Source organism: Panulirus ornatus, chromosome 29 (genome assembly GCF_036320965.1).
Source record: "Panulirus ornatus isolate Po-2019 chromosome 29, ASM3632096v1, whole genome shotgun sequence".
In the NCBI taxonomy this organism is placed as follows: Eukaryota; Metazoa; Arthropoda; class Malacostraca; order Decapoda; family Palinuridae; genus Panulirus; species Panulirus ornatus.
Window position 1 is genome coordinate 24,711,135 of NC_092252.1, and position 12,424 is coordinate 24,723,558.

At 39.6% G+C, this 12,424-nt stretch overlaps 1 protein-coding gene across 1 annotated transcript in view; it reads left to right on the forward strand.

The window, feature by feature from the left end:
- Nucleotides 1-12,424, forward strand: part of LOC139758207 (protein O-linked-mannose beta-1,2-N-acetylglucosaminyltransferase 1-like) — a 221,241-nt gene that overhangs the window by 190,880 nt on the left and 17,937 nt on the right. The gene's annotated exons all lie outside the window — the stretch shown is intronic.

Below are 12,424 nucleotides of genomic sequence, written 5' to 3' on the forward strand. Positions count from 1 at the left end.
ATATATATATATATATATATATATATATATATATATATATATATATTTTTTTTTTCTTTCATACTATTCACCGTTTCCCGCATTAGCGAAGTAGCGTTAAGAACAGAGGACTGGGCCTTAGAGGGAATATCCTCACCTGGCCCCCTTCTCTGTTCCTTCTTTTTGAAAAAAAAAAACGAGAGGGGAGGATTTCCAGCCTCCCGCTCCCGTCCCCTTTTAGTCGCCTTCTACGACACGCAGGGAATACGTGGGAAGTATTCTTTCTCCTCTATCCCCAGGGATATTATATATATATATATATATATATATATATATATATATATATATATATATATATATATATATATATATATATATTTTTTTTTTTTTTTTTTTTCTTTTTTTTCTTTTTTCTTTTTTTGCTTTGTCGCTGTCTCCCGCATTTGCGAGGTAGCGCAAGGAAACAGACGAAAGAAATGGCCCAACCCACCCCCATACACATGTATATACATACGTCCACACACGCAAATATACATACCTACACAGCTTTCCATGGTTTACCAAAGACGCTTCACATGCCCTGATTCAATCCACTGACAGCACGTCAACCCCGGTATACCACATCGATCCAATTCACTCTATTCCTTGCCCTCCTTTCACCCTCCTGCATGTTCAGGCCCCGATCACACAAAATCTTTTTCACTCCATCTTTCCACCTCCAATTTGGTCTCCCACTTCTCCTCGTTCCCTCCACCTCCGACACATATATCCTCTTGGTCAATCTTTCCTCACTCATTCTCTCCATGTGCCCAAACCATTTCAAAACACCCTCTTCTGCTCTCTCAACCACGCTCTTTTTATTTCCACACATCTCTCTTACCCTTACCATAAGAGCAAGGTTATTAGGTACAGTAGGGTTGAGGGTCAAGTCAATTGGGAGGTGAGTTTGAATGGAGAAAAACTGGAGGAAGTGAAGTGTTTTAGATATCTGGGAGTGGATCTGGTAGCGGATGGAACCATGGAAGCGGAAGTGGATCATAGGGTGGGGGAGGGGGCGAAAATCCTGGGAGCCTTGAAGGCAAAATGGGTATGTTTGAAGGAATAGTGGTTCCAACAATGTTGTATGGTTGCGAGGCGTGGGCTATGGATAGAGTTGTGCGCAGGAGGATGGATGTGCTGGAAATGAGATGTTTGAGGACAATGTGTGGTGTGAGGTGGTTTGATCGAGTAAGTAACGTAAGGGTAAGAGAGATGTGTGGAAATAAAAAGAGCGTGGTTGAGAGAGCAGAAGAGGGTGTTTTGAAATGGTTTGGGCACATGGAGAGAATGAGTGAGGAAAGATTGACCAAGAGGATATATGTGTCGGAGGTGGAGGGAACGAGGAGAAGAGGGAGACCAAATTGGAGGTGGAAAGATGCAGTGAAAAAGATTTTGTGTGATCGGGGCCTGAACATGCAGGAGGGTGAAAGGAGGGCAAGGAATAGAGTGAATTGGAGCGATGTGGTATACCGGGGTTGACGTGCTGTCAGTGGATTGAATCAAGGCATGTGAAGCGTCTTTGGTAAACCATGGAAAGCTGTGTAGGTATGTATATTTGCGTGTGTGAACGTATGTATATACATGTGTATGGGGGTGGGTTGGGCCATTTCTTTCGTCTGTTTCCTTGCGCTACCTCGCAAACGCGGGAGACAGCGACAAAGCCAAAAAAAAAAAAAATATATATATATATATATATATATATATATATATATATATATATATATATATATATATATATATATATATATTTATTATCCCTGGGATAGGGGAGAAATAATACTTCACACGCATTCCTCACGTGTCGTAGAAGGCGACTAAAGGGGACGGGAGCGGGGGGCCAGAAACCCTCCCCTCCTTGTATATTGACTTTCTAAAAGGGTAAACAGAAGAAGGAGTCACGTGGGGAGCGCTCATCCTCCTCGAAGGCTCAGATTGGGGTGTCTAAATGTGTGTGGATGTAACCAAGATGAGAAAACAAGAGAGATAGGTAGTATGTTTGAGGAAAGGAACCTGGATGTTTTGGCTCTGAGTGAAACGAAGCTCAAGGGTAAAGGGGAAGAGTGGTTTGGGAATGTCTTGGGAGTAAAGTCAGGGGTTAGTGAGAGGACAAGAGCAAGGGAAGGAGTAGCAGTACTCCTGAAACAGGAGTTGTGGGAGTATGTGATAGAGTGTAAGAAAGTAAAATCTAGATTGATATGGGTAAAACTGAAGGTTGATGGAGAGAGATGGGTGATTATTGGTGCATATGCACCTGGGCATGAGAAGAAAGATCATGAGAGGCAAGTGTTTTGGGAGCAGCTGAATGAGTGTGTTAGTGGTTTTGATGCATAAGACCAGGTTAGAGTGATGGGTGATTTGAATGCAAAGGTGACTAATGTGGCAGTTGAGGGATTAATTGATATGCATGGGGTGTTCAGTGTTGTAAATGGAAATGGTGAAGAGCTAGTAGATTTATGTGCTGAAAAAGGACTGGTGATTGGGAATACCTGGTTTAAAAAGCGAGATATACATCAGTATACGTATGTAAGTAGGAGAGATGGCCAGAGAGCGTTATTGGATTACGTGTTAATTGATAGGCCCGTGAAAGAGAGACTTTTGGATGTTAATGTGCTGAGAGGTGCAACTGGAGGGATGTCTGATCATTATCTTGTGGAGGCGAAGATGAAGATTTGTAGGGGTTTTCAGAAAAGAAGAGAGAATGTTGGGGTGAAGAGGGTGGTGAGAGTAAGTGAGCTTGGGAAGGAGGCTTGTGTGAGGAAGTACCGGGAGAGACTGAGTACAGAATGGAAAAAGGTGAGAAGAAAGGAGGTAAGGGGAGTGGGGGAGGAATGGGATGTATTTAGGGAAACAGTGATGGTTTGCGCAAAAGATGCTCGTGGCATGAGAAGCGTGGGAGGTGGGTTAATTAGAAAGGGTAGTGAGTGGTGGGATGAAGAAGTAAGATTATTAGTGAAAGTGAAGATAGAGGCATTTGGACGATTTTTGCAGGGAAAAAATGCAAATGAATGGGAGATGTATAAAAGAAAGAGGCAGGAGGTCAAGAGAAAGGTCAAGAGGTGAAAAAGAGGGTAAATGAAAGTTGGGGTGAGAGAATATCATTAAATTCTAGGGAAAATACAAAGATGTTCTGGAAGGAGGTAAATAAAGTGCGTAAGACAAGGGAGCAAATGGGAACTTCAGTGAAGGGGGTAAATGGGGAGGTGATAACAAGTAGTGGAGAGGTGAGAAGGAGATGGAGTGAGTATTTTGAAGGTTTGTCGAATGTGTTTGACGATAGAGTGGCAGATATAGGGTGTTTTGGTCGAGGAGGTGTGCAGAGTCAGAAGGTTAGGGAAAATGATTTGGTAAACAGAGAAGAGGTAGTGAAAGCTATGCGGAAGATGATAGCCGGCAAGGCAGCAGGTTTGGATGGTATTGCAGTGGAATTTATCAAAAATGGGGGTGACTGTATTGTTGACTGGTTGGTAAGGTTATTTACTGTATGTATGATTCATGGTGAGGTGCCTGAGGATTGGCGGAATGCTTGCATAGTGCCATTGTACAAAGGCAAAGGAGATAAGAGTGAATGCTCAAATTACAGAGGTATAAGTTTGTTGAGTATTCCTGATAAATTATATGGGAGGGTATTGAATGAGAGGGTGAAGGCATGTACAGAGCATCAGATTGGGGAAGAGCAGTGTGGTATCAGAAGTGGTAGAGGATGTGTGGATCAGGTGTTTGCTTTGAAGAATGTATGTGAGAAATACTTAGAAAAGCAAATGGATTTGTATGTAGCATTTATGGATCTGGAGAAGGCATATGAAAGAGTTGATAGAGATGCTCTGTGGAAGGTATTAAGAATATATGGTGTGGGAGGCAAGTTGCTAGAAGCAGTGAAAAGTTTTTATCGAGGATCTAAGGCAGGTGTACGTGTAGGAAGAGAGGAAAGTGATTGGTTCTCAGTGAATGTAGGTTTGCTGCAGGGGTGTGTGATGTCTCCATGGTTGTTTAATTTGTTTATGGATGGGGTTGTTAGGGAGATGAATGCAAGAGTTTTGGAAAGAGGGGCAAGTATGAAGTCTGTTGTGGATGAGAGCTTGGGAAGTGAGTCAGTTGTTGTTCCCTGATGATACAGCGCTGGTGGCTGATTCGGGTAAGAAACTGCAGAAGCTGGTGAGTGAGTTTTGTAAAGTATGTGAAAGAAGAAAGTTGAGAGTAAATGTGAATAAGAGCAAGGTTATTAGGTACAGTAGGGTTGAGGGTCGAGTCAACTGGGAGGTAAGTTTGAATGGAGAAAAACTGGAGGAAGTAAACTGTTTTTAATATCTGGGAGTGGATCTGGCAGCGGATGGAACCATGGAAGCGGAAGTGAATCACAGGGTGGGGGAGGGGGCGAAAATTCTGGAAGCCTTGAGGAATGTTTGGAAGTCTAGAACATTATCTCGGAAAGCAAAAATGGGTATCTTTGAAGGAATAATGGTTCCAACAATTTTGTATGGTTGCGAGGCGTGGGCTATGGATAGAGTTGTGCGCAGGAGGATGGATGTGCTGGAAATGAGATGTTTGAGGACAATATGTGGTGTGAGGTGGTTTGATCGAGTAAGTAATGTAAGGGTAAGAGAGATGTGTGGAAATAAAAAGAGTGTCGTTGAGAGAGCAGAAGAGGGTGTTTTGAAATGGTTTGGTCACATGGAGAGAATGGGTGAGGAAAGATTGACCAAGAGGATGTATGTGTCGGAGGTGGAGGGAACGAGAAGTGGGAGACCAAATTGGAGGTGGAAAGATGGAGTGAAAATGATTTTGAGTGATCGGGGCCTAAACATGCAGGAGGGTGAAAGGCGTGCAAGGAATAGAGTGAATTAGAACGATGTGGTATAACGGGGTCGACTCGCTGTCTATGGATTGAACCAGGGAATGTGAATCGTCTGGGGTAAACCATGGAAAGTTGTGTGGGGCCTGGATGTGGAAAGGGAGCTGTGGTTTCGGTGCATTATTACATGACACCTAGAGACTGAGTGTGAACGAATGGGGCCATTGTTGTCTTTTCCTAGCGCTACCTCGCACACATGAGGGGGGAGGAGGTTGTTGTTCCATAAATAAAGGCAGACAGTATGAATTATGTACATGTGTATATATGTATATGTCTGTGTGTGTATATATATGTGTACATTGAGATGTATAGGTATGTATATTTGCGTGTGTGGACGTGTATGTATATACATGTGTATGCGGGTGGGTTGCGCCATTCTTTCGTCTGTTTCCTTGCGCTACCTCGCTAACGCGGGAGACAGCGACAAAGCAAAATAAATGAAAATATGAATATATATATATATATATATATATATATATATATATATATATATATATATATATATATATATATATATATATATATATATATATATATATATATATCTGTTGGGGATGAGAGAGCTTGGGAAGTGAGTCAGTTGTTGTTCGCTGATGATACAGCGCTGGTGGCTGATTCATGTGAGAAACTGCAGAAGCTCGTGACTGAGTTTGGTAAAGTGTGTGGAAGAAGAAAGTTAAGAGTAAATGTGAATAAGAGCAAGGTTATTAGGTACAGTAGGGTTGAGGGTCAAGTCAATTGGGAGGTGAGTTTGAATGGAGAAAAACTGGAGGAAGTGAAGTGTTTTAGATATCTGGGAGTGGATCTGGCAGCGGATGGAACCATGGAAGCGGAAGTGAATCATAGGGTGGGGGAGGGGGCGAAAATTCTGGGGGCCTTGAAGAATGTGTGGAAGTCGAGAACATTATCTCGGAAAGCAAAAATGGGTATGTTTGAAGGAATAGTGGTTCCAACAATGTTGTATGGTTGCGAGGCGTGGGCTATGGATAGAGTAGTGCGCAGGAGGATGGATGTGCTGGAAATGAGATGTTTGAGGACAATGTGTGGTGTGAGGTGGTTTGATCGAGTGAGTAACGTAAGGGTAAGAGAGATGTGTGGAAATAAAACGAGCGTGGTTGAGAGAGCAGAAGAGGGTGTTTTGAAGTGGTTATGGCACATGGAGAGGATGAGTGAGGAAAGATTGACCAAGAGGATATATGTGTCGGAGGTGGAGGGAACAAGGAGAAGAGGGAGACCAAATTGGAGGTGGAAAGATGGAGTGAAAAAGATTTTGTGTGATCAGGGCCTGAACATGCAGGAGGGTGAAAGGAGGGCAAGGAATAGAGTGAATTGGAGCGATGTGGTATACCGGGGTTGACGTGCTGTCAGTGGATTGAATCAAGGCATGTGAAGCGTCTGGGGTAAGCCATGGAAAGCTGTGTAGGTATGTATATTTGCGTGTGTGGACGTATGTATATACATGTGTATGGGGGGGGTTGGGCCATTTCTTTCGTCTGTTTCGTTGCGCTACCTCGCAAACGCGGGAGACAGCGACAAAGTATAATAAAATAAAAAAAATAATATATATATATATATATATATGTATATATATATATATGTATATATATATATATATATATATATATATATATATATATATATATATATATATATATATATATATATATATATATATATATATATATATGTTTTTTTTTTCAAACTATTCGCCATTTCCCGCATTAGCGAGGTAGCGTTAAGAACAGAGGACTGGGCCTTTGAGGGAATACCCTCACCTGGCCCCCTTCTCTGTCCCTTCTTTTGGAAAATTAAAAGAAAAAAACGAGAGGGGAGGATTTCCAGCCTCCCGCTCCATATATATATATATATATATATATATATATATATATATATATATATATATATATATATATATATACATATATACATATATATATATATATATATATATATATATATATATATATATATATATATATATATATATATGTATACGAATAAAGTGTATATGGACGCGCACCTTCATAGAACATACAAAGCTCCATCATCCAGGATCGAACCTGGAACCCCTTGTGCAAGAGGCAGGCATACTATTATACAGTCCCTTAGCCTAGCGGTTAGCATGCCTGCCTCTTGCACAAGGGGTCCCAGGTTCGATCCGGGCTGATGGAGCTTTGTATGTTCTATGAAGGTGCGCGTTCATATACACTTTATTCGTATTCATATAACTCCGCGTTGTACAGTCAGGTTCGGTAAAACGCTCTCAGCTGGCTATGTGTTCTGTTCGGAAACAACCGATAGACCCCGTTGCTCACCATAGTGAGACGAAGGGTATTCGAGTACTTAGTATTTCGAATAGTTGTTTCCTATTATACAGTCCCTTAGCCTAGCGGTTAGCATGCCTGCCTCTTGCACAAGGGGTCCCAGGTTCGATCCTGGATGATGGAGCTTTGTATGATATATATATGTATATATATATATATATATATTGGAAAGGATCACAATTTTGCGCGTGATCAAGATATTCCTATGAGTCCACGGGGAAAATGAAACACGAAAAGTTCCCAAGTGCACTTTCGTGTAATAATCACATCATCAGGGGAGACATAGGAGAGGAATATAACAGTCACTTGATACACATCGAAGAGACGAAGCTAGGACGCCATTTGGTAAACATGTGATTGTCCAAAACATACAACGAGCGTTCATAAACTTATCATTTTACAAATCTTATCAACAATAAAGTTATCTAATTTGTACAGACCATCACTAATGTTAAGATTATAATTCTTTGTGTATTTGATAATAGAAGATTCAATGATATTTCTCTTGGTAATAGAGTTAGAGTTAACAACTGAGATGGCGTTACTCCAGTCAACACAATGATCATAGTTTTTAACATGATTAAACAAGGCATTTGATTCTTGTCCCGTTCTTATACTATATTTATGTTGCTTAAGTCTAACAGAAAGATCCTTACCAGTCTGACCAACATAAAATCTATCACAGTTTCCACAAGGAACTTTATAAATGCAACCAAGAGAATTTTCTGGTGAATTCCTGATTAAGATATTCTTTATAGTATTATTGTTGCTAAAGGCAACATTTACATTAAAGGATTTAAGCAACATGGGAAGCAAAGTGAAATTATCATTAAAAGGGAGAACTAAAAGATTCTTGGTGTCAATGGGAGGTTTGGGCTCAACTCTATAAAGTGATTTCTTTGCTAACTATGTAGATGATGTTCTTTGTGTTTGGCCAACAAATGAAAATTTACAAATATTTCTCCCCTTACTTAACAATTTAGTACCTTCCATCAAATTTACCGTAGAAAATGAAAGTAATGGTATGTTACCATTTTTAGATTGCATGATCCATAGACAAGGAAACAAGTTTAAATTTAGCATATACAGAAAACCCACCAATGTATGCTCATATATCCATTATTACTCATCTCAACATGACAGAGTTAAATTATCATCATTTCAATCTAAGTTCCTAAGGGCATTGCGTATTTGCAGTCCAGAGTTTATTGATGATGAGTTTGAGAAGATATATTCTATTGGATCTAAGTTAAAGTACCCTAGATCTTTCACTGATAAATCCCCTAAGTTAGCAAAGAAATCACTTTATAGAGTTGAGCCTAAACCTCCCATTGACACCAAGAATCTTTTAGTTCTCCCTTTTAATAATAATTTCACTTTGCTTCCCATGTTCCTTAAATCCTTTAATGTAAATGTTGCCTTTAGCAACAATAATACTATAAAGAATATCTTAATCAGGAATTCACCAGAAAATTCTCTTGGTTGCATTTATAAAGTGCCTTGTGGAAACTGTGATAAATTTTATGTTGGTCAGACTGGTAAGGATCTTTTTGTTAGACTTAAGCAACATAAATATAGTATAAGAACGGGACAAGAATCAAATGCCTTGTTTAATCATGTTAAAAACTATGATCATTGTATTGACTGGAGTAACGCCATCTCAGTTGTTAACTCTAACTCTATTACCAAGAGAAATATTGAATCTTCTATTATTAAATACACAAAGAATTATAATCTTAATATTAGTGATGGTCTGTACAAATTAGATAACTTTATTGTTGATAAGATTTGTAAAATGATAAGTTTATGAACGCTCGTTGTATGTTTTGGACGATCACATGTTTACCAAATGGCGTCCTAGCTTCGTCTCTTCGATGTATATCAACTGACTGTTATATTCCTCTCTTGTGTCTCTCCTGATGATGTGATTATTACACGAAAGCGCACTTGGGAACTTTTCGTGTTTCATTTTCCCCGTGGACTCATAGGAATATATATATATATATATATATATATATATATATATATATATATATATATATATATATATATATATATATATATATATATATATATAGATATATATATATATATATATATATTTTTTTTTTTTTGCTTTGTCGCTGTCTCCCGCGTTTGCGAGGTAGCGCAAGGAAACAGACGAAAGAAATGGCCCAACCCACCCCCATACACATGTATATACATACGTCCACACACGCAAATATACATACCTACACAGCTTTCCATGGTTTACCCCAGACGCCTCACATGCCCCGATTCAATCCACTGACAGCACGTCAACCCCGGTATACCACATCGCTCCAATTCACTCTATTCCTTGCCCTCCTTTCACCCTCCTGCATGTTCAGGCCCCGATCACACAAAATCTTTTTCACTCCATCTTTCCACCTCCTATTTGGCCTCCCTCTTCTCCTCGTTCCCTCCACCTCCGACACATATATCCTCTTGGTCAATCTTTCCTCACTCATTCTCTCCATGTGCCCAAACCATTTCAAAACACCCTCTTCTGCTCTCTCAACCACAGAAGATATATATATACATATATATATATATATATATATATATATATATATATATATATATATATATATATATATATATATATATATATATATATATATTCCTATGAGTCCACGAGGAAAATAAAACACGATAAATTCCCAAGTGCACTTCCGTGTAATGATCACATCATCAGGGGAGGCAGAAGAGAAAAATATAACAGTCAGTTGATATACATCGAAGAGACGAAGCTAGGACGCCCTTTGCTAAACATGCGATTGTCCAAGACAGACTACGAGCTTTCATAAATTTATTTTTTTACAAATCTAAATAATAAAGTTATCTGATCTGTATAGACCATCACTAATGTTAAGATTATAATTCTTTCCGTATTTGATAATAGAAGATTCAATGATATTTCTCGTGGTAACAGAGTTAGAGTTAATAACTGAGATGGCATTAACCCAGTGAATATAATGATCAAAGATTTTAACGTGATTAAACAAGGCATTTTTGATTCTTGTCCCGTTCTTATACTATATTTATACTATATTTGTGCATAAGTTTTATGTTGTGCATAAAACTTTCCAAAATTTCTACATGGCACTTAATAGATGCATCCAGTAGAATTTTCTGATGAATTCCTGATTAAGATATTCTTTATAGTATTTATGTTGCTGAGGGCAACATTTTCATTAAAGGACTTAAGCAACATGGGAAGTAAAGTAAAAGTATTATTGAAAGGAAGAACTAAAAGATTCTTGGTGTCAATGAGAGGTTTGGGCTCAACTCCATAAAATGATTTCTTTGCTAAGTTAAGGAATTTGTCAATGAAAGATCTAGGGTTCTTTAACTTAGATACAATGGAATATATCTTCTCAAACTCATCATCGCTCTCTCCCGCGTTAGCGAGGTAGAACAAGGAAACAGACGAAAAAATGGCCCAACCCATTCACATACTCATGTATATACATACACGTCCACACACGCACATATACATACCTATACATCTCAACGTATACATATATATACACACACAGAAATATACATATATACACATGTACATAATTCATACTTTCTGTCCTTATTCATTCCCGTCGCCACCCCGCTAGACATGAAATGAAAACCCCCTCCCCCCGCATGTGCGCGAGGTAGTGCTAGGAAATGACAACAAAGGACACATTCGTTCACACTCAGTCTCTAGCTGTCATGTATAATGCACCGAAATCACAGCTCCCTTTCAACATCCAGGCCCCACAAAACTTTCCATGGTTTACCCCACACGTTTCACATGCCCTGGTTCAATCCATTGACAGCACGTCGACCCCGGAATATCACATCGTTGCACGCCTTTCACCCTCCTGCATGTTTAGGCTCCGTTCACTCAAAACCTTTTTCACTCCATCTTTCCACCTCCAATTTGGTCTCCCAGTTCTCCTCTTTCCCTCCACCTCTGACACATGTATCCTCTTTGTCAATCTTTCCTCTCTCATTCTCTCCATGTGACCAAACCATTTCAAAACACTCTCTTCTGCTCTCTCAACCACATTCTTTTTATTACCACACATCTCTCTTACTCTTTCATTACTTACTGGACAATCACATGTTTACCAAATGGCGTCCTAGCTTCGTCTCTTTGATGTATATCAACTGACTGTTATATTTCTCTCTTGTGTCTTCCCTGATGATGTGATTATTACACGAAAGTGTACTTGGGAACTTTTCGTGTTTCATTTTCCCCGTGGACTCATAGGAATATATATATATATATATATATATATATATATATATATATATATATATATATATATATATATATATATTCTTTTTTTTCTTTTTTTGCTTTGTCGCTGTCTCCCGCGTTTGCGAGGTAGCGCAGGGAAACAGACGAAAGAAATGGCCGAACCCACCCCCATACACATGTATATACATACGTCCACACACGCAAATATACATACCTACACAGCTTTCCATGGTTTACCCCAGACGCTTCACATGCCCTGATTCAATCCACTGACAGCACGTCAACCCCGGTATACCACATCGATCCAATTCACTCTATTCCTTGCCCTCCTTTCACCTTCCTGCATGTTCAGGCCCCGATCACACAAAATCTTTTTCACTCCATCTTTCCACCTCCAATTTGGTCTCCCACTTCTCGTTCCCTCCGCCTCCGACACATATATCACCTTGGACAATCTTTCCTCACTCATTCTCTCCATGTGCCCAAACCATTTCAAAACACCCTCTTCTGCTCTCTCAACCACACTCTTTTTATTTCAACACATCTCTCTTACCCTTATGTTACTTACTCGATCAAACCACCTCACACCACACATTGTCCTCAAACATCTCATTTCCAGCACATCCATCCTCCTGCGCACAACTCTATCCATATCCCACGCCTCGCAACCATACAACATTGTTGGAACCACTATTCCTTCAAACATACCCATTTTTGCTTTCCGAGATAATGTTCTCGACTTTCACACATTCTTCAAGGCTCCCAGAATTTTCGCCCCCTCCCCCACCCTATGATCCACTTCTGCTTCCATGGTTCCATCCGCTGCCAGATCCACTCCCAGATATCTAAAACACTTTACTTCCTCCAGTTTTTCTCCATTCAAACTTACCTCCCAATTGACTTGACCCTCAACCCTACTGTACCTAATAACCTTGCTCTTATTCACATTTACTCTTAACTTTCTTCTTT